The following is a 21,049-nucleotide window of genomic DNA, read 5'->3' on the forward strand; positions in this document are numbered from 1 at the left end:
TAAGAAAAATATTGACTCACAGCTTCTCGAAGCAAAAGCTTTATAGACTCTGAGCTCAGTCACACATTTCAAGGCAAACATGAAAGCCTAAAATCAGGAACAACATCATGTTCTGTCCCTTCCCGCATTTTCTTTCTTGACTCCATGGTTATTACTCTTCTTTGGGACTCTAAGGGGGTCAGATATAAACTGGGGCTAAATCCCAGCCAGGCAGAACTAGGCAGGCTTCTCCATGGAAGCTTGGAGGCTGTACTCCAAGGAGAAGTCACCCACATCCAACCTCAAGGTGGACACAAGCCACCTACTTGCTAAAATGCAGATTCTGATGCAGTCAATCAAGAGTGGGGCCTGGGATTCTGCATTTCTAACAAGCTTCCAGATGATGTGATACTACCAGCCTGGGGACCGATCTGCATGACTGATGAGCCTCCCTACAGCTGAATGTTCATAAACTCACAGAATCCTTAACAGCTCAGCCTACCCCATACCATTCCCAGCCAGGGAGGGCACACACTCCAAAGCTGCTACCTAACACTCACCAACAGATCAGTCATCCTCCTGTTCACCATTCAAAGCTCTAAGCACCCAGACTTCGGAATTCACTGAACAAGTTAACAAATGCGGTTGTTTATTCCGAGGCTTGCATTCTGCTACCAGGCAATACTAAGGACTCTGAGAGACACAATCGTTCTGGGTTTCTTAAATAGTAACTCTAACTTCCTGGCAAAACACTTTTTCCTTTCTTAACAAAGGAAAGGGTCTGGGCCTAGTCTTTGTAACTGCCGCTTTTCCCATCCACAATGGAGTTCTACTCTAGGCACCATGAGGAGCTCAAAGTCTAAATGGGAACACCCCCAGCACCAAGACCACCACATCCCACAACGAAGACACACTAAAAATCCACTGCAAAGTGAGAGGGGTAACAGTGCTGCAACTCAACTTCATATGCCCAGGAAACTGACAGACCTGTCCTTTCTTCCCATACAATCACTGATGAACATTCGCGTATGTGTTTTCTAATTACAACCTCATAACAATCTTTAAAGTGGTTCATTTGTTTAATAGACCTTATCTTTTAGAGAGTTTTCAGTTCACAGAAGAATTAAGCACAATGTACAGAGAGTTCCCATAGACCCCTTAACCCCTCTCCATCAGCATCCCCCACCACAGTAATATATTTGTTCCAATTGGTGAACCTACACTGATTCATCATTGTCACCCAAAGTACATTAGGGTTCACTCTTGATGTTGCATATTCTATGGGTTTGGACAAATGTATAAAAACACATATCCACCATTTTCATATCATACGGAATAGTTTCACTGCCCTAAAAATCCTCTGTACTCTACCTCTTCGTCCCTCCCACCCTGACCCTGCCCCGCCTCAATCCCTGGCAAACAGTGATCTTTTTACTGTCTCCATATTTTACTTTTTTCAGAATGTCATGTAGTTGAAATACATACGTTTTGGGTTTTTGTTTTTGTTTTTCTGTCAGCAATTTGAAGCTCTTTTTATTTGAGACAGTCTCACTCTGTTGCCCAGGCTGGAGTGCAGTGGCACAACCTCGGCTCACTGCAACCTCTGCCTCCCAGGCTCAAGTGATTCTCGTGCCTCAGTCTCCCAAGGGGCTGGGACTACAGGTGCATACCACCATACCTGGCTAATTTTAGTACTTTTAGTAGAGACGAGGTTTCACCACATTGGCCAGGCTGGTCTCAAACTCCTGACCTCAAGTGATCCACCAGCCTCAGCCTCCCAAAATGCGGGGATTACAGGCATAAGCCACTGCGCCTGGCCTGAAGCTCATTTTTCCTTTTTTCTTCTTTTTTCTTTTTTGAGTAGTTCTGTTTTTTATCTCCGTGTTACTAATGAGTTAACTGGAGCTCAGAGAAAGCAGATTATTTGTCCAAATCTAGTAAGGGGCAGAACTGGGTTTCAAACGTAGGCCTGTCTGATGCCAAGGAGGAAAACCTCTTCTGAGACGTTTCTACTCATGCTTGTCCCTGTACCTGGACTCTCTGCCTTCCCACCCCTTTGGCCCACAAAACTATTTGACTAGACAATCTCCAACCCAGAGTGCACCTCATTAATGCCCCATAACCACAAAGCCAGCCCAGTGACATGCACAAAACACTCACTAAATAGTTCAATTCAAATGTCAGCTCAGAAGTGAAGCTTTCCCATCCCTGCGCTCCCATCCCAGGTGGACCTCATTGCACTCCCTTCTCTGTCATCCACATCTCAATTTTAGAACTTTCATTATGGCATATTTATTATATTACTTTTATTCATGTATTTTCTCTCTGGAGGGAAAAATGGAGTTCTCCGAGAGCAAGAACCTTGACTTAAATCTGTCTCCTATGTGCCTTTAAACATTCAGTAAGCCTTTAAAATGGCGGGGAGAAGGAAGGGAGCCAAAAAATCAGGCCATCTAGTACTTGTCACATTTCTCCCCCTGTTTAAACTTGGAAAAGTCACTTAACTATCTGGACTTGAATTTCCTTGCGTGTAAAATGAAGGTCTCCACTAGCACAATGTCTAAGATGCCTTTCAGAAAATGGGAAAGACAGTTATTTTCCAGGCTAAAGGAAAGAAATACTAAGAAAGTGCTTGTCACCCACCCGTGGAGAGGGGGTGGTCCCCCCTTCTCACACCCCTATGTCACTAGGGAAGAAAGTTACGAGAAAAAATTCCTGGCAAGTGAGAACTTGCCCTAGCAACTCACTCCTGAGTAAATCTTTCCTCCTTCTAGCCTTGAATTCTCATCGCCCTTAAACCTTGCCAGATCACAACTCACTCTCAGCCGCTTAGCTGGAGTACTGTGTTGTTATCACAAGGGATGGCTAAAATTCTGGTTCTGTGCTTTCTCTTGCATTCCCCAGAAAATTGAGGACTATTTTCCAGCTGAAAACAACACAAATGCATAGCTACTGAGGCCTGGTCAATAGACTAAAATATAAAGTACCAAGCCAAGTGCCAAGGCACTCACCAAGACGCCCTAAGTGAATGAGAGAAATTCACCCTGTCACCACATCAGTTAGCTCAGTCTGCTAGTTCCTCAATCCAGATCCCTGGCCCCACTGTTTTTGGAGTCTTTTTGGATTTTTTTTTGTAATCAGTCCATGACCTGCTGAATAGTTCCACTGTTTATCTCCTAGTGAGATGGGTCAGGAGCACTGTTTTATTATGCCTGTTGATGGCATTTGTATATAGCTTGCTATCAGCTCAGAAGCTTACATCTACAAATGATGCAGAGTCTAAGAAAGGCCATGGATGAGCCTTAAAAATGATTTGAGGTCAGGTGCAGTGGCTCACGCCTATAATCCCAGCACCTTGGAAAGCTGAGGTGGGTGGATAGCTTGAGGCCAGGAGCTCGAGACCAGCCTGGCCAACATGGTGAAACCCCGTATCTACTAAAAATACAAAAATTAGCTGGGAGTGCTGGTGCATACTTACAATCCCAGCTACTCGGAAGGGTGAGACATGAAAATCACTTGAACCTGGGAGGTGGAGGTTGCAGTGAACCAAGATCATGCCACTGCACTCCAACCTAGGTAACAGAGCAAGACTCTGTCTCAAAAAAATAAAAATAAATAAAACCTTTTAAAAAATGATTTGACCCATTGTATAATCATTCAAATATTTCAAGAAATTTTATTAAGCATCTAGTATATGCTGCTTCATATACTCAATCACAGCACATCAATTAGGCTTTGATATCGAGGGAAGTCTTGGAGTTACTGCAAAATCGTTTTCCTCCCTGTACTATATGCTAGACCTACTTCAATTCTGCAGACTGTTCTCTACTCACTTCTACCCATTTGACCTAATTCCTTCCATCCCATGCCCCCTACACAGCACCAAAGTAATATTTTTAAGAGCATACTTGATCATATTATTTCCCCCACTTAATATTCTTCATGTGCTCCCCTTAGCATTCCAGAGAAACTTCTCAGTGAGACTCACGCAGTTCTTCATAAAATGGCCCTGTCCCCCTGTCCACGCTTCCATCGTCCTACCTAACCTTCACTGCCCCCACCATCCCACATTACAACTGCATTGACCCCTCTGACCCCACAGCACCACATTCATGCAGCTGGGCCTCCCACACTTTGCTCCCTCTATTTGGAAAAACCATCACTGAAGCATCATGTGAATGAGGACCTACCTTTCAGGTCTCAGCTCAGGCAAGCCTTCTCCCAGGAAGCCTTTCCTAATCCATCCATTCAGCCTGGACTCGGTGTCCCTTGCCTATGCTCTCATAATATGCCACTATGGTTACCTGTATCAAAGCAACTTATCCCACTGTGCTTTTTATTTTTTTATTTTATGTTATGTTATTTTATTTTGAGACAGAGTGTCGCTCTGTCGCCCAGGCTGGAGTGCAGAGGTGCAATCTCAGCTCACTGCAAGCTCTGCCTCCCGGGGTCACACCATTCTTCTGCCTCAGCTGCCGGAGTAGCTGGGACTACAGGTGCCCGCCACCACGCCCGGCTAATTTTTTTCTTTTTTTGTATTTTTAGTAGAGACGCAGTTTCACCGTGTTAGCCAAGATGGTCTCAATCTCCTGACCTTGTGATCCTCTCGCCTCAGCCTCCCAAAGTGCTGGGATTATAGGCGTGAGCCACCGTGCCCGGCTTATTTTATTTTATTTTATTTTTGAGATGGAGTCTCGCTCTGTCACTAGGCTGGAGTGCAGTGGCATGATCTCGGCTCACTGCAACCTCCACCTCCCGAGTTCAAGCAATTCTCCTGCTTCCGCTCCCAAGAAGCTGGAATTACAGGCACGCACCGCCACGCCCAACTAATTTTTGTATTTTTAGTAGAGATGGGGTTTCACCACGTTGGCCAGGCTGATCTCGAACTCCTGACTGCAAGTGATCCACCCTCCTCAGCCTCCCAAAGTGCTGGGATTAGAGCCTTGAGCCACCATGTCCAGCCCCCATTGTGTTTTAATTACAGGTTACTGAGCTGTCTCTCCACTAGACTGTGAGCTTCTTTCTGACAGGGTCTACATGTATATTAAGCATTGTATCCTTCAATAAACATAATATATTAGATGCTCAATAAAAGTTTGAAAAATTTGAATGATTATACATTGAGTCAAACTATTTTTAGGAACCTGGTATCAGCACAGTCTGCTGGGAAAGGGGAATAAGAGATACCAAAAGTGAAGAACCTAGTGTCTGGCTTAGAATGCCTTTATAACCCCAGGTAAGGAGAAAATATAAGCTCACAGAATAGTTCTAGTGGATGATCTGCTCTGCAGATTATCCTGACCAGCTCAAGGCCCACTCTCTGAAAAATCAATTACTGACTCTCAAGACATGGCCAAAGCATAGTATTATTACAATAGAGGACCCATTTCATATTCATAAGAAACACATAAACTAAAGTATGGAAAACACCTGGAATACAGCCAGGAATGTATGAAGTGCTCTGTCCTTGTTTGTTCAGTAAATATATAAATAAATGAACAAACAACAAACTCGATTTTGCTTTGATAGGCCCAGAAACACAACTCCAGGAGTTTTCAAGCTGCACATCCTGAAACAGTTAGAAGCACCCATAGTTAGAATATGAGAGAGTTCAGCTGTTCAAGATCCCAAACCCAGTCCAAAAAAAGGAAAGAAGAAAGTTCTAGAGACTGTGGACTGAAAAGAAGTGAGTCCACGGTTAACAAAAAGGAACTTCAGCATTCAGGAAAGCAACCATCTTAATCTTTTCCTAAGAAGAAAACATCTGCTTGTACAGCAGGGACTGCCAATTAACTTAACCATGACTATTTAATCCTCTCTAGCATTACTTCCTACACATTACAGGTTAGAAGGTTGAAAACTACATATCACCGAATTCCCTGTAGCTGGCAGGTCTAAAAATGGCTGAACTTCTGATGAACAAATACAAACACGATGACTCTGAGGGTAAAGGAACGAGGCATGGGCTGCGAGACTTCTGAAGAAAATGGTGGCAGAGGCCCTTTGGCTGTTCTGCAGCAGCCATGATGGAGATTCTAGAGTCCAGTCAGTTCAGAGATGCTGAAGCTGTCAGATGTGGCACCAGAGCCCTAGGTTCTCAAGCCAGGAGCTATGTGGCAGCAGATGTGTAGGGTGGCTCTCAGAACTGTTGCTGGTAGCTCACTTAGTGCCTGCTCCTACAGGTCTTTCCATTATTCTGAAATGTCTTTAAATCCCTGCAATAATTGTCTTTTTAAAATGACTGCAATAGTTCTGTTGTCTGCAGTGGAACCATGACTAACATACTATGGAAGAAATGTTTCCTCTGATTGGCATCCAGCTCCAGCTTAATAACAAAAGCATTATGAAAACAATTCACTTTGAAGGACACTAGTCTGAAATAAGTCTATTCAATGGAAGAAAATGACATGGAAGAAAACACCAGCTATTTTCGGGAGGTGGAGGTTGCAGTGAGCCGAGATCATGCCACTGCACTCCAGCCTAGTGACAGAGCGAGACTCCATCTCAAAAATGAATGCTCAAGAACTAGGTAATGAAGGCAGTGATTGTTTGTTAGAATACAGTCACAAATGCATTTATGTATTTCAAAACCCAAAGATATGTAATGTTCTCTATACCAAAAAAAGATAAATGTTTCAGGTGATGGATATCCCAATTACCTTTATTTGATAATTACACACTGTATAGAGATGTCAAAGTATCAAATGTACTCCAAAAATGTGTACAACTATTGTAGATCAATTTTTAAAGAAAAAAAAAAGAAATGGCCTACCTTACCAACCACTTTATATTTTTCATTATTATACCTTTTTCCTTCAGAGAAAACAGTATAGAGCTGAATATATTTACTATTTTCCTTATCTTCATATTTAGCAAGTTGTAAAAATAAAATACTACAGAAATACTACACGTTTGTGTACCTATTTCCTAAATAGCATTATTTGCTTATTGTTTACTTTGAGACCATATATAATATCTAATTACACTGAGTAAATCTGCGATCAGAGAAAACCTTTATGAGGTTCTTGAAATCATAAATGTTTCCCTGCACATTCTAAGGCAGCAAACTGACCTTAATGGCCCGTAAATCTCCAGACAAGAAACACAAAAGGAGACTAATTTTGTAAGAATTCTGCACAAAAGAGGCGCTGCTCTCCGAATGAACCCAGGCTAACGATTCATTGAGCAATTATTGGAAGAGTTTTCTTTTTCCTTCAACAACTGCTTTTTCTCTTTCTAAAAGAATTTGAACTAAATCATTTTACTGCTTACAATTTCCAGAGACAACACTCTCTCCCAGTCAATACTTTCTGAAAGATAAAATGCTTCCACTAATAAAACCTTTTTTTCTGGAAATAACAAAGTCCCTGCTGAAACATCGTCACCCTCCTGCATAGGTGAAGACGCTTACAAGCGCAGGGACGCTGCCAACAGGACAGGCCCAGGCTGCCCTGTTCTACTGTGTACCATTCCCAGCCTCTTCATTGCCCCTCGCCACACAAGCCAGGCAAATTGGTCCAGGGTAAAATGGTAAAGCGGAGATGTTTTGCGGAAGAAGAAAAGAGAAAGCCTCTTAAGACAAGAGGACCTAATTAACATGGGTAAGTTATTTCGCTTATCTTCAGCCCAACTGCCAACCTAAACTCAGTAACTTCCTCTGGTCACAACTCTCTACCTACCTACCTACCTATTTCTCAGAAGTCACTTTGGATTATGCAGGAGAGCAAGACTGCAGAATCTATTCGGTTTAACATGAATAGATACTGTCTCCCTGCTCTGTCTATGCCATATTTCCACCTTTCCTTTCCTCCTAAAGCCAGCAAAGAAGGAAGCAAATGTTTAAAAAGAAACATTAAATTTCAGGGTGAAGTTGAAGGCACAAAACTATTTTATTTTCCCCACATCTCTCAAATTGGAAAAACACTATATTTTCTACAAGGTATATAGAAAAAAAGAGCTATAAACGATGAAAAAAGGTGATAAACAAATTAGAGATCATGACAAAAAAATGTAATAGAATGAGATGACTGGAGAACAAATTACACAGAATCATGACTCCTCAGCTTCAAAATATGCTAATAAATCACACATACCATTAATGTCACTTCCCCAGAATATCAGAAAGACAAAGTGAGTCACAATAACATGGAAGGAAAAAAGATCCTCAGCCTGTTGGGGGCCACAGCCCCTAAAATGATCCTTACACTCAGAGAATTTACTCTCTGCTGAGGAAGTCTTCACACATGCAAGAAAACTGGTTTGTACAGAACGTCTCTGCAGTGGGCAAACGTAGCAAACTGGAACTCCACATGGAGGCCCAAAATGTTGGAGATCTCCAGGGCAGAAGGCCAATTAAGAAAGAAAGTATAATCTCAGAGAGAAAAGGGGAGAACTAACATTTTTGCCATCTATCTAGGGGAAGAAGAAGGGAACCCTCCATAATCCCAGATACCACCTTTCTACTTTACACACTGCCTGAAAGACCAGGGAAACAGGTGAGCAGAGCTATGTTGAAGAGTACTCCCATACATCTTTACATCTGTCCCCTTTGCCCATTAGCTGCCCAAGCTGTTCAAGAGACACCTCCCCACCCAGATCACCCGTGAACCCACCAGCCATCACAGGCAGCCCAGGAACCTGGGAGACTGGGAATAGAGACAGACAAGAACAAGACCAAGGCTCACCACATCCTCAGGGCACACTGCCCCATCCTTCCCCCACTGTGCATTGCTTCTACCATCTCTCTTCAGAAACCTATTTGTGTATTAATAAAATAACTCACCTTATTTATGATACCGGAAACTTACTTTAAAACACAGACTCCAACACAGAGACTTCTGCTTTCAGGCAAGATATAGTACACACATTTATCCCTATCCCTCCGCTAATGACAGCTAAAACCCTTGGATGTAATATATAAAACAAATGCAAGGAGATTCTGAATGGTGAAAAGAGCAGACTGGGCTAGAGAGCTGAGGACCTACGGAATGACAATAAGCAAAATAAAATTAAGTATGAAGTAAATGTTGATATATTAATATTTACATTAATGCAATATTAATTATACTTAATATAACTTACTAGATGGGCTTAATAGCAAAAGTAGATTACATAAGAAAGAATTATTGAGCCAGGCGTGGTGGCTCACGCCTGTAATCCCAGAACTTTGGGAGGCTGTGAGGGGTGGATCATTTGAGGCCAGGAGTTCCAGACCAGCCTGGCTGACATGGCAAAACCCCCTATCTAGTAAAAATACAAAACAATTAGCTGGGCATGGTGGCACATGCCTGTAATCCCAGCTTCTTGGGAGGCTGAGGCAGAAGAATCGTTTGAACCCAGGAGGCAGAGATTGCAGTGAGCCAAGATTGCACCACTGCACTCCAGCTTGGATGACACAGTGAGTTTTTTTTTTTTTAACCTAAGCATAGGTCAATAAAAATCACCCAATCTGAACAAGAGAGAGAGAAAACTGACTGTAAAAATACAGTCTCAGAGACCCTTGATATAAGAACAAAAGACCTGACATTGTTGTCATTAAATTTTCCAGAAAGAAAGAAGAAAAAAAATGAGGTTAAAAATATGTTCAAAGAAATAATGGTAAAAAAAAAAGAAAAATCCCCAAATTTGGCCAAAAGCATAAACCTACAGATTCAAGAAGCTGAATAAACTCCAATCAAATTAAACACAGCAATTAAAAGACAGAGCTTGGCAGAATGGATTGCTAGAAAAATGACCCAACTCTAGACTGTCTACAGGAATTCACTTTAAATATAATGAAATGGGGAGGTGGAAAGTTAAAAGGATGGAAAAGGATATGGCATACATACATGAATCAAAAGAAGGTGGGAGTGGCTCTATCAATGGCAGATAAAGTAGACTTCAGAGAAAGAAAATCACCAGGGTCAAAAAGGGTCATTGCAGAATGATAAAAATATCTTCTCACCAATAAGATATAAGAATCCTAAATGTGTGTGTGTATATACACATACACATATACATATATATTAAAAGCATTGTGGTTTTTCAGGGATTAGAGATGAGGAGGAGCAGGGTGAGTATGGCCACAGAAAAGGTAGCACAGAGTAGCTCTTCAAGGTCCTATATCTTTATCATGTTGGTGTTTACATGAATTCACTCATGTGATAAAACTGCACATAACTATATACATATACACAAATAGGTGCCTGCAAAACAGGTGAAATCTGATTAAAGTCTGTGGGTTGTACTAATGTCAAGTTCCTGGGTTTGAGTTTACTATGGAAGATTCCCCACTGGGGAGCTAACCATCAGGTCCTCCTGTTGACAACAACAGACACCAGGGACTGCTGGGGGGTGGGAGGGAGGACTGGCAAGGGCTGAAAAACTATTGAATACTGTGCTCAGTACCTGGGTGACAGGATTATTCACACCCTCAACCTCAGCGTCACACAATATACCCAGGTAACAAATTTGCACATGTACCCCTGGAATCTAAAATTAAAAGTTGGGGGGAAGAAAAGATTCCCCACTGGGGAATCTGGGTAGAGGTACACAAGGCCTCTCTGTACTATTGCTGCAACTTCCTGTAAGTGTGTAATTGTTTCAAAATAAGACGATGCTAAAGATAACAAATCGTACTCCAAGTCCCATTATAGAAAAAGGGCTAAAAACGAGAGTTTCTATGGTTAACCCAGGATGGGATTTAGAACCCAGCTAGCATGTCCTCTACTTCGCCCCCTAGTGGTAGCACCAAAGGCACCCGATGAATAACAAGGTGTGGAATCTCAAGGTGATGACTCAACATCTCATTTGCATACCCATAGTACCCTGCACATAGTAAATTATTTAAAGCTTAAAAGAATATTTCTTTTGACTCAACATTTCTAACTATGTGAAGATTAAAGAATTCTTTTTGTGCAAACTGTAGGCAGTAATTCTCTTTGTGCGAACTGTAGGCACCATCGCTGTACTAGGAGTTGCAGTTACTGCCATAATGAGTTAACCTTTCCTTTCAGTATTCACTGGTTTCTCTTCAAATCGAACAAATCTTTCGCCTTTTACTAAAGATTTCCGTGGAGAGAAGCAAATCAGTTTTAAACTAATTTTTTGAAGCTTTGCCTTGGGCAAGGCGAATTATGTTTTATAAAGAAAGACCTTAAGAGACAGCATTGTAGTCCAGCTTCAGGTTCCAGGGTTACACATTGTTGCTGTTCACTGTTTGCTTAAACACTGAATAATAGAACTTCTAAGACCGTCGTTAACTCTTGTTTTGCATTTCAAAGCTCCGAGTCATATATCTCAAAAGTCATATAACTTTCCCTGGTGACATCTGACTCGCTAATTAACAACATTAACATTAGAGACACAGACTGGCTTAGACAATTTAGAGAGACTCCCCCTGAAGTAATGGCCTTTAAGATCCTAAATTCAGTCACATGGTTGGAGAATTTCTGGTTGCCTGTCTTTAAAAAAACCCCAAATCCATCCCCCTCTAGATAATATTCTATTATCTATCTACCTAGTAAGAAATTCAATGCAAGGTGGTGATGCAAGCTCCTTAAAGGACTCCATCAATTCCACTGATCAGCTTGGTGTAAACTGGTTTCCACTGCTTGCCTAGCAAGCGTTTAATAAACGTACATATGCCAGATAGAATTTGACCTGAGATTTGCTTTCATCAAACCTGGGAGGAAAATTATGGTGGAATAACAAACCTTCATCCATCTCAAACTTTTCGGCAGCTATTGTCATCCCTGAAAGTGGCATCAGTCAGTTCCCCACACAAAGACACCCCACTTTACATCTTCTCCCACGTGCCCCTGTGATCTCGCTCTTACCTTGCTTCGGCTGCTTAATTTCTTTTTAACAAAGGCTTATCAACTGTCATGTCATGATTTTAAAAGGTAATAACCTTTTTAAGAATGCTGACAGGCACCACTTTTAGGAAATGTACTGAGAGAAGGAAATGTTTTCCCTCCTTCCCGCTTCCCCATACCTCCCCCCAAATTTCAGATCCCGCCACTATTCAACCTGCCCTAGGCTGGAATAATCCCTTCCCCCTTTCTCTCTGGGTCTTGTTATGGCACTTACATAATTTTGAATCCTGTTATAGCACTTATATGTTTGTGTGTAAATTAACTTTAATCCACCTCTAAGGACAGTTCTTAACATTGAAAGTATCCAAATAAGGAGTCCAGAAAGAGTGAGTTGGCATTTGAAGGATTCTAATCAGAAATCTACTCCCACACATGACTACAATTCAAATAATTCCAACATGGTACCTAAAGCTGCACCTGAAAGTTAACTAGCATAAGGAATGTTAGGAATAAATATTTTACTAATGAAAAGCATGGTGCTCAACATGTGATGGATTAAAATTTTTCATTATTACCCTTGTACTAATGAAGTATGTAAGAATCCCTTGAGGCCAGGTGCAGTGGCTCACGCCTGTAATCCCAACACTTTGGGAGGCTGAGCCAGAAGGATCGCTTGTGCCCAGGAGTTAGAGTTTACAGTGAGCTATGATCATGCTACCGCACTCCAGCCTGGATGACAGAGCAAGACTCTGTCTTTAAAAAATAAATAAATTAGTCCGGGTGTGGTAGCTCACACCTGTAATTCTAACAGTTTGGGGGGCCATGACAGGAGGACCGCTTAAGGCGGGGAGTTTGAGATAAGCCTGGGTAACAAAGCAAGACCCTGTCTGTACAAAAATTTTAAAACTTAGCTGGATATGGTGGCACATGCTCACAGTCCCAGCTATTCTGGGAGCTATGGTGCTGGCACCACCACACTCCAGCCTGGCCAAGAGAGACCCTATCAAAAAAAAAAAAAAAACCTCCCTTGAGCCCAGCACCCAAAGCACTGAAGGTCTAACACTCTCTTGGTCTGTGTCTTTTGCTTCAATAAGGCTCTATCCTCTAATCAGACTAGAAGGGTAACTGCTTCAGCCAGCAGAATAGAACTGCACCAGCTGCAGAAGGAACTGTCTGCAAGATGCTTGCTGGAGTACCTAGAGACAAACAATAGAGGCTTCACAAGCTTTCAGGAACAGGCTCAATGATGGGTTTTGTACCTCCCTATCTAATGAATGTTTATACTTGTAGGAGAATTCAGAGTTAGACACTTTCACTGTTTAACATACCACTTGGTGGCAAGGTTGTGGGAGAGAAGACGTTTAACTCCTATTCACCTCCAAATGCCAGAAGTTACCAAGAGTAAAACCAAAGAACTTTATTTTTGTTAAACAACAAAATAGGCTTGGGTCAGTTCAAAACATAGTACTTCTATTCAAGACTCAGCTCCAATCCACCTACTCCAGAGAGTCTTCTCTGATCATTCCAAGGCTAGAAACTCTCCCAGCAAGTTTTGGCTACACCGACTAGGGACAATCCTACATATGGAAACACTTTGTGAAACGGCATGCCAGGGCCAGCTTTCAGGCAGGACCCACCAGCAGGGCCAACTGTCCTGGCTGTGTACAGCCCTGGCTCTTGTTACATACTTCACACATCAGCCGTATTAAAGCTAGGGGTGTCCTCCTGGAATTTTCAAATAGAGTATAAACTTGTTGAGTAGAGAAATAATGCCTGTTACTTCCTTAACCCACAGCATTATCACAACCCAGACCAGAAAGCAGGTAGTAAGCACTGACTTGTAAACTGCTTTGTGACTGAGAAATTTCTCACCATTCTCAACAGTGGGAATGTCTTCATCTTTCCATCAAACTCCCTCAAACATTAGGAGACTCTTGATAATGTTTGCTGAGTTGAGGTGAACATGCCCATTGGGGTTGGGGACTTCTTGTAAAAGAACACTGATCTCTTGGCAACATTTGCCTTGTTTCATGTGTGTAAATTCTGGTGAGTTTATAGAGGTTAGGCCTTAACTCATTTTCATTAAGCCACAGCCCCTCAAAGATTATTCCAGCATGTCTGTCATATCTCTGCCTCCCTCCATCTGACGGGAGCAGATTAATAAGTGATTTGGCTGTGTGTGTGAATGTTCAGCCTGTCTTGAATAACAGAAAATTGGATTTTATACAATTTTTCCCCTTCCCAGAGAGGCTCGCTTAGCAGAGACAGATTCCTGTGTACCATGCCAGCCCCTCCAGACAAAGAATGTGGGTTGAAGAGTCTCCAAATGGCAGGGGCAAGAAACCCACGGATTAGGCCAGGCGGGGTGGCTCACACCTGTAATCCCAGCACTTTGGGAGGCCGAGACGGGTGGATCACTTGAGGCCAGGAGTTTGAGACCACCCTAGCCAGCATGTTGAAAACCTGTCTCTACTAAAAATACAAAAAGTTAGCCAAGTATGGTGGCACATGCCTATAGGCCCTGCTACTTGGGAGGCTGAGGCACGAGAATCGCTTGGACTTGGGAGGCAGAGGTTACGGTGAACCGTGGTTGCACCACTGCACTCTAACATGGGCAACAGAGTGAGACTCTGTCTCAAAAAAATAAATAAGAAAAAAAACCCATGATTAGCGATGGAAGGTCAAGTTTGCTTCCTTCTTGTGAACACAAAGAATGCCAGCTCTTTACCCATCAGTACAAGACCTTTTGTCTAGTCTCATCCATGCTAGATTTTCTTCCTGACATGTAAATTTGCAGACAGGTAGGAAAAACGTAAGATGCTAGTGATTTCCTGGTGAGAACAGGAATAGGAATTGTAGCTCTCTGCCTCATGTAAAAATAGGATCTGCAGCCAGGTGCAGTGGCTCACGCCTGTAATCCCAGCACTTTGGGAGGCCGAGGTGGGCTGATCACGAGGTCAGGAGATCAAGACCATCCTGGCTAACACGGTAAAAACCCTGTCTCTACTAAAAATACAAAAAATTAGCTGGGTGTGGTGGTACATGCCTGTAGTCCCAGCTACTCGGGAGGCTGAGGCAGAAGAATCACTTGAATCCGGGAGATGGAGGTTGCAGTGAGCCGAGATCACATCACTGCACTCCAGCCTGGGTGACAGAGTGAGACTCTGTCTCAAAAAAAAAAAAAAGAAAAGAAAGAAAGAAAGAAAGAAAAATAGCATCTACATTGTGAATGGATAAATAGCAAATTTGTTTATTAATTCTTAGCCACCAGGTACCCTGCTCAGTTCTCTCTCTTTTCTATCTAGTAGCTCATGGGAAATATTATTTGTTTCATTAAAAAGGTCTTTGAAGGCCAGGCACAATGGCTCACGCCTGCAATCCCAGCACTTTGGGAGGCCAAGGTGGGCAGATCATGAGGTCAGGAGTTCAAGACCAGCCTGGCCAACATAGTGAAAACCCATCTCTACTAAAAATACAAACATTAGCCAAGCATGATGACGGGTACCTGTAGTCCCAGCTTCTTGGGAGGCTGAGGCAAGAGAATCACTTGAACCCAGAAGGCAGAGGTTGCAGTGAGCCAAGATCATGCCACTGCATTCCAGCCTGGGTGACACAGCGAGACTTTATATGGGGGAAAAAAAAGGTGAAGGTAGAATCAAGGGTTTAGCTCTGCAAAACTAACAGATCGAGAGAGAGAGAGAGAGAGAGAGAGAGAGAGAGAGAGCGAGCGCGAGAGAGAGCGCATGTGTGTGTATAGAGAAGAGAAAGGAGAGGGCGACAGGGCAAGGCGGGAAAATCAGTCAGAGGGCTTCAGAAAGAGTCCACAGAAGAAATGGCACCTGAAACCCTTCAATGACTGACCACTGCCCTCTGGATAAAGTCCAGACTCCACATATGGCACTCCATGGCCTTTATGATCTATCCCCTGCCTATGTTGAGTCATTTGCCCTCCTCACAACTCAACCTTCTAGCCAAGTCAAATTTATTTCACTCAAATCCAGGTCATCAGGCATGCTATTCCCTTCACCTAGCTTTGTCTCCCAGCCATCACCTCCCTTCAGTCCCTGCCGGTGGGGTTCTCCGCACCTTCTGCCTCTACAAGCCCCAGTGGCTATTGCACCACGAGCTCATTGTCACATCATCACCTTCCCCAAAACTTCAGAGCCCACTCAGGACAGAGACTGAGCCTGGAATGTCACAGCATCCCTGGCACGTGGCCTGGAAGCTGCTTACACAGCAGATGCACATTTAACTCATTTGTTAAATGAGTCAAAATGGAATGTTGTTTTCCTGAAGTATTAAAATGCAGAGGCATTTATAGATAAGCCAGATCTTAAAACCTTCATGGGGAAAGCATGAGTAGCTAAGAACTACGTCTTTATAGAAGTACCTCTTTCTGTATGTTCACAGTCATTCGTATTCAAGCTTCCCTGCCTGCCTCTGCCTCTTCTTCCTAAGTCTCCTCACAGGCACTGGAAAGTCCTTTCTGATTTTACTTCTGAAAGAACAGCTTATTTAGAGGTCTGCCCCAATTTCAGAAACCTGTCATGGGAAAATGTGTCCTCAGGAAAGAACAGAATTGATTACTTGTAACACTCTTTATAATGCATTAGGATTTTGAGAGCTCTTTTCAATAGCAGTCCCCCTCTACATGTAAATGTCACTCTGTAGAACATTACCTTCTTGCTAGAAAGGGAGAATCAATTCTTTTTTTTTTTTTTTTTTTTTTTTTTTGAGACAGAGTTTCACTCTTGTTGCCCAGGCTGGAGTGCTATGGTGCAGGCTCGGCTCACTGCAACCTCCGCCTCCCAGGTTCAAGTGATTCTCCTGCCTCAGCCTCCCAAGTAGCTGGGATTATAGGCACCCGCCACCACACCCAGCTAATTTTTGTATTTTTAGTAGAGACGGAGTTTCACCATGTTGGCCAGACTGGTTGTGAACTCCTGACCTCAGGTGATCTGCCCACCTCAGCCTCCGAAAGTGCTGGGATTACAGGCATGAGCCACCGCGCCCAACCAAGAATCAGTAATTCTTAGTGCTAAAGCAAGGAATTATTCATCCATGGAAGAAAAAAATAACAATAACCACAATAACATGTATTGTGCATTGATTCCGTACTAGCCACAAGCATGCTGGGTGTTTTCTGTCCATCACCTCTTCATAACCTTTTATTCCCACGTTCCAGGTAATAAAACTGAGGCTAAAAGGAAGTAAATGAGGCCAGGCCACAGTGGCTCATGCCTGTAATCCCAGCACTTTGGAAGGCCGAGACGGGTGGATCACTTGAGGCCAGGAGTTCGAGACCAGCCTGGCCAACATGGCAAAACACCATCTCTACTAAAAATACAAAAACTAGCTGAGTATGGTGGCACATGCCTGTAACCCCAGCTACTCAGGAGGCTGAGGCAAGAGAATCACTTGAACCTGGGAGGCAGAGGTTACAGTGAGCCGAGATCTTGCCACTGTACTTCAGCCTGTCTCAAAAAAAATACATACATTTTTTTACAAAGGAGGTAAACTGTTTTCCCAGATCTAGCAAAGCCAAATTTGAACTCAAGCCCATCCAACTCCAAACCTGTGCTCTTTCTATTATGCCAAGTATTTATGATCTTGAATCCTAACTAAAATGAAAAAAATTAATGACTATATACCTGACATAGAACTTCATTTGTATCAGTTTGGTTCAGATGCTACTGTCTAGAAACATGTTTACTTCATCGAGCAAGCAACATGGGCACTGAAATACTTCCCCTATCTCCCTGGCATCACTAGAGAGAAGACCAGTAAGAAGTAACAGACAGGGACTGGCAAATACAATGACAGATCACGCCAGAACCCAGCAAGACTGGGTTCGCCCCATCCCTGCCACACACAGGCTCTAGCACAGCACGCTGGAGCCTGCGGGGGTGGAGGTCAGGGGACGCTTTTACCCTGACAGCCTGGAAGAGCAAACATTACAAAAAAGGATGCAAAAACCAAAGCATATGGAGTCTGAACAGCCCTTGACAGCCGCACCTACACAAGCACCCACACCGCATCTGTTGTCTCAGCAAGTGCAGTCAGCGTTACCCTCAAAGAAATGGCAAAGCTCAAAGGCATTCTTGATTGGGGCTGTAATCCTCCAAACCCAAACATCATCAAAAATTGGAGGACTACAGTCAGGTCCAGCTCCCTTTCACTGCCCTAAGTGAAGCTTCACTTTGAGTCACCATTTCCCTAATATGTTCTTCCCTTTTCTAACCACAGTGACACCACTGGAACAGCGTTTCCTCTACTGATGATCTTGCCAAACCCTACCCATTCTTTGCAGCTCAGGTGAAGGTGCAGCCCCTTCTCCCAGAGGCAGTTTGTGATTGTTTTGTGCCCAGAGTGGTCTCTCCCTCCTCTGACTCTACACACTGTCCCACTTCGCCCGCTTACCTACATGGCTATCTAGAGGCACAGAGGACGATGTATTTCACCTCCATGCTGCAACCTGGCACTTCACTCTTTCCTGCAGTTAAATTCAACAAAATACTCACTGACTCTGCTCCAGGCATTGAAGATACAGAAATGACTACATCCCAGCCCTGCTTTTGTGGGACCCACAATCTATGTGAGAAAGGATGACACCAAATAAAATTCTACAAATCAATTTTTCATAATAGGGTACACAATTTGATCCAAAACAGAGCCATCCTATCACCCTGTTTACTGCCTTCATGTCATTTAGCTCAGTCTGCAGCCATTGTTGGTTCATTTATTTGTGGTCAGCCTGTCCCTAGTAGGAGACACTAGCATAGGAACATTGTCTGTCTGGTTCGCCACTGTCCCCAGCACTCCATATGGACTTGAGCACAGAGACACTCTCGTTGAAAGCTGTATTTGTGGAAGGAAGTAAAGAGAGAGGCAGGGAAGTGTCAGGAACTATGAGTACCAAGGCCGGCTTGAGGTTTAGGCAATGCTTCCATGACAGGGAGCCAGCTATGATCTGGAGTGTGAGTGAGGGCCAGACAGGGAAGGCGTGAGCCCCAATCCAGAAGAGGAACAGGATGAGCAAAGGTAAGAATGGCAAATTGGCATGACCAAGAGAGTGGTCACTTAAGAGCACTTAAATATTGCTATAGACCAGCTGCTTTTAAAAGGGGATGATTTTGCCTCCCGGGGGCATTTGACAATGCATGGAGACTTTTAAAATTGTTTTTTGTGTTTCTTTTTATTTTTAGAGAGAGGGTCTCACTCTGATGCCCAGGCTGGAGTGCAGAGTGCATTGGCACCATCTCAGCTCACTGCAACCTCCACCTCCTGGGTTCAAGCCATTCTTGTGCCTCAGCCCCTGGAGTAGCTGGGATTACAGGCACACATCACCATGCCTGGCTAATTTTTGTATTTTTAGTAGACATGGGGTTTCATCATGTTGGCCAGGCTAATCTCAAACTCCTGACCTCAAGTGACCTGCTGGCCTTAGCCTTCCAAAGTGCTGGGATTACAGGAGTGAGCCACCACACCCAGCTCACTTTTTTAAATTGTTAAGGCTTAGGGCAGGAAATGCTGCTACTAGCATCTACTAGGTAGAGTCCAGGGATTCTGCTAAGCATTGTACAATGTCCAGAGCAGCTCCCCACAACAGCCATCTGATCTAAAATGTCAGTAGTGGCCAAGCAGTGTGGCTCACACCTGTAATCCCAGTGCTTTGGGAGGCTGAGGCTAGGAGTTCAAGACCAGCCTGGGTAATACAGGGAGACCCCATCTCTACAAAAAAAAATTAAAAATTAGCCAGGTATGGTGGTGCATGTCTGTAGTCCCAGCTACTCAAGAGGCTAAGGCAGGAGGATCGTTTGAGCCCAGGAGTTCAAGGCTCCAGTGAGCTGTGATTATACCACTGTACTCCAGCCTGGGTGACAGAGCAGGATCCCATCTCTAAAAAAAAATATTATTATTAAAAAAAAAAAAATGTGGCCAGTCATGGTGGCTCACGCTTGTAATGCCAGCACTTTGAGAGGCTAAGGCAGGTGGATCACTTGAGGCCAGGAGTTTGAACCAACCTAGTCAACATGGTGAAACTCCATCTCTATTAAAAATACAAAAATTGGCCAGACGTGGTGGTGTGTGCCTGTAATCTCAGCTACCTGGGAGGCTGAGACAAGAGAAATGTTTGAACCCGAGAGATGGAGGTTGCAGTGAGCTGAGATTGTGCCACTGCACTCCAGCCTGGGTTACAGAGCGAGACTCTGTCTCAACAAAATAAAATAAAATGTCGGCCAGGCATGTTGGCTCATGCCTGTAATCCCAGTATTTTGGGAGGCCAAGGCCGGTGGATCACCTGAGGTCAGGAGTTTGAGACCAGCCTAACATAATGAAACTCCAGCTCTACTAAAAAAAAAAAAAATTAGCTGGGCATGGTGGCAGGCACCTGTAACCCCAGCTACTCAGGAAGCTGAGGCAGGAGAATCACTAGAACCTAGGAGGCAGAGCTGGCAGTGAGCCAAGATCATGCCACTGCACTTCAGCCTGGGTAACAGAGGGAGACTCTGTCTCAAAATAGAAGAAGAAGAAGGAGAAGGAGAAGGAGAAGGAGAAGAAGAAGGAGGAAGAGGAGGAGGAGGAGGAGGAGGAGGAGGAGGAGGAGGAGGAGGAGGAGAAGAAGGAGAAAGAAGAAGAAAGAAGAAGAAAGAAGAAAGAAGAAGAAGAAGAAGAATGTCAGCAGTACTGAGGTTTACCAATCCAGCTGCAGACTAACATTCAAGGGATGGGCTGGTCAGAAAACACAAACTTTCTTTTAAAGGTCATGATTTCTAGTCACACCTAATACCTTCTTTTGATTAGAATTTGGACCAAAATAGCATGTGCTTGCCACCTCCTATAGGCTCTGAGAAAAGAAATATTCAGCAAAAACTATCTTGATCCTAAGGACCCACATCAATGTCCTTCATCTGCTGGATATCCACCAGGACTCATCATTTCCTCCATAAATTCTAAGGCTCCAAACCACCCACCCCACATGCAAGGTGATGAGAAGCAGAAAGATGAGAAGGTGAGAGGTGCTCACAGCACTGCAGATGAATGATAGACAGAGGGATGGACAGACAGATTTGTCAGGATGGCAAAAGACTGAATCCTTGGAGCTCCCAGAGTATGTGCCTGTGCCACGTGGACTTTTCTGTGAAGGCAGAATTGGCCTGAGCAACAACACTGCCAACCCCAGCCCTGTTATGAGAGCTGCTGTGCAGAGCACTGAGAAGTGGTCATCTCTGCAGGGCTCTGGAGCCTCTGCAGGGAGTCAAGCAGCTGGGCTT

The 21,049-nt window shown here is 43.6% G+C and overlaps 1 protein-coding gene and 1 non-coding gene across 4 annotated transcripts in view; one reads left to right on the top strand and one right to left on the bottom strand.

Annotated features, from left to right (window-relative positions):
• HHAT (hedgehog acyltransferase) overlaps positions 1-21,049 on the bottom strand; it is a 377,292-nt gene that overhangs the window by 316,219 nt on the left and 40,024 nt on the right. The window lies entirely within an intron of this gene.
• On the top strand, positions 10,977-11,089 carry LOC115899332. Its single transcript, XR_004059066.1, has one exon. It is a non-coding gene; the product is annotated as a U5 spliceosomal RNA (small nuclear RNA).

Source organism: Rhinopithecus roxellana, chromosome 8 (assembly GCF_007565055.1).
Source record: "Rhinopithecus roxellana isolate Shanxi Qingling chromosome 8, ASM756505v1, whole genome shotgun sequence".
Taxonomy (NCBI): Eukaryota; Metazoa; Chordata; class Mammalia; order Primates; family Cercopithecidae; genus Rhinopithecus; species Rhinopithecus roxellana.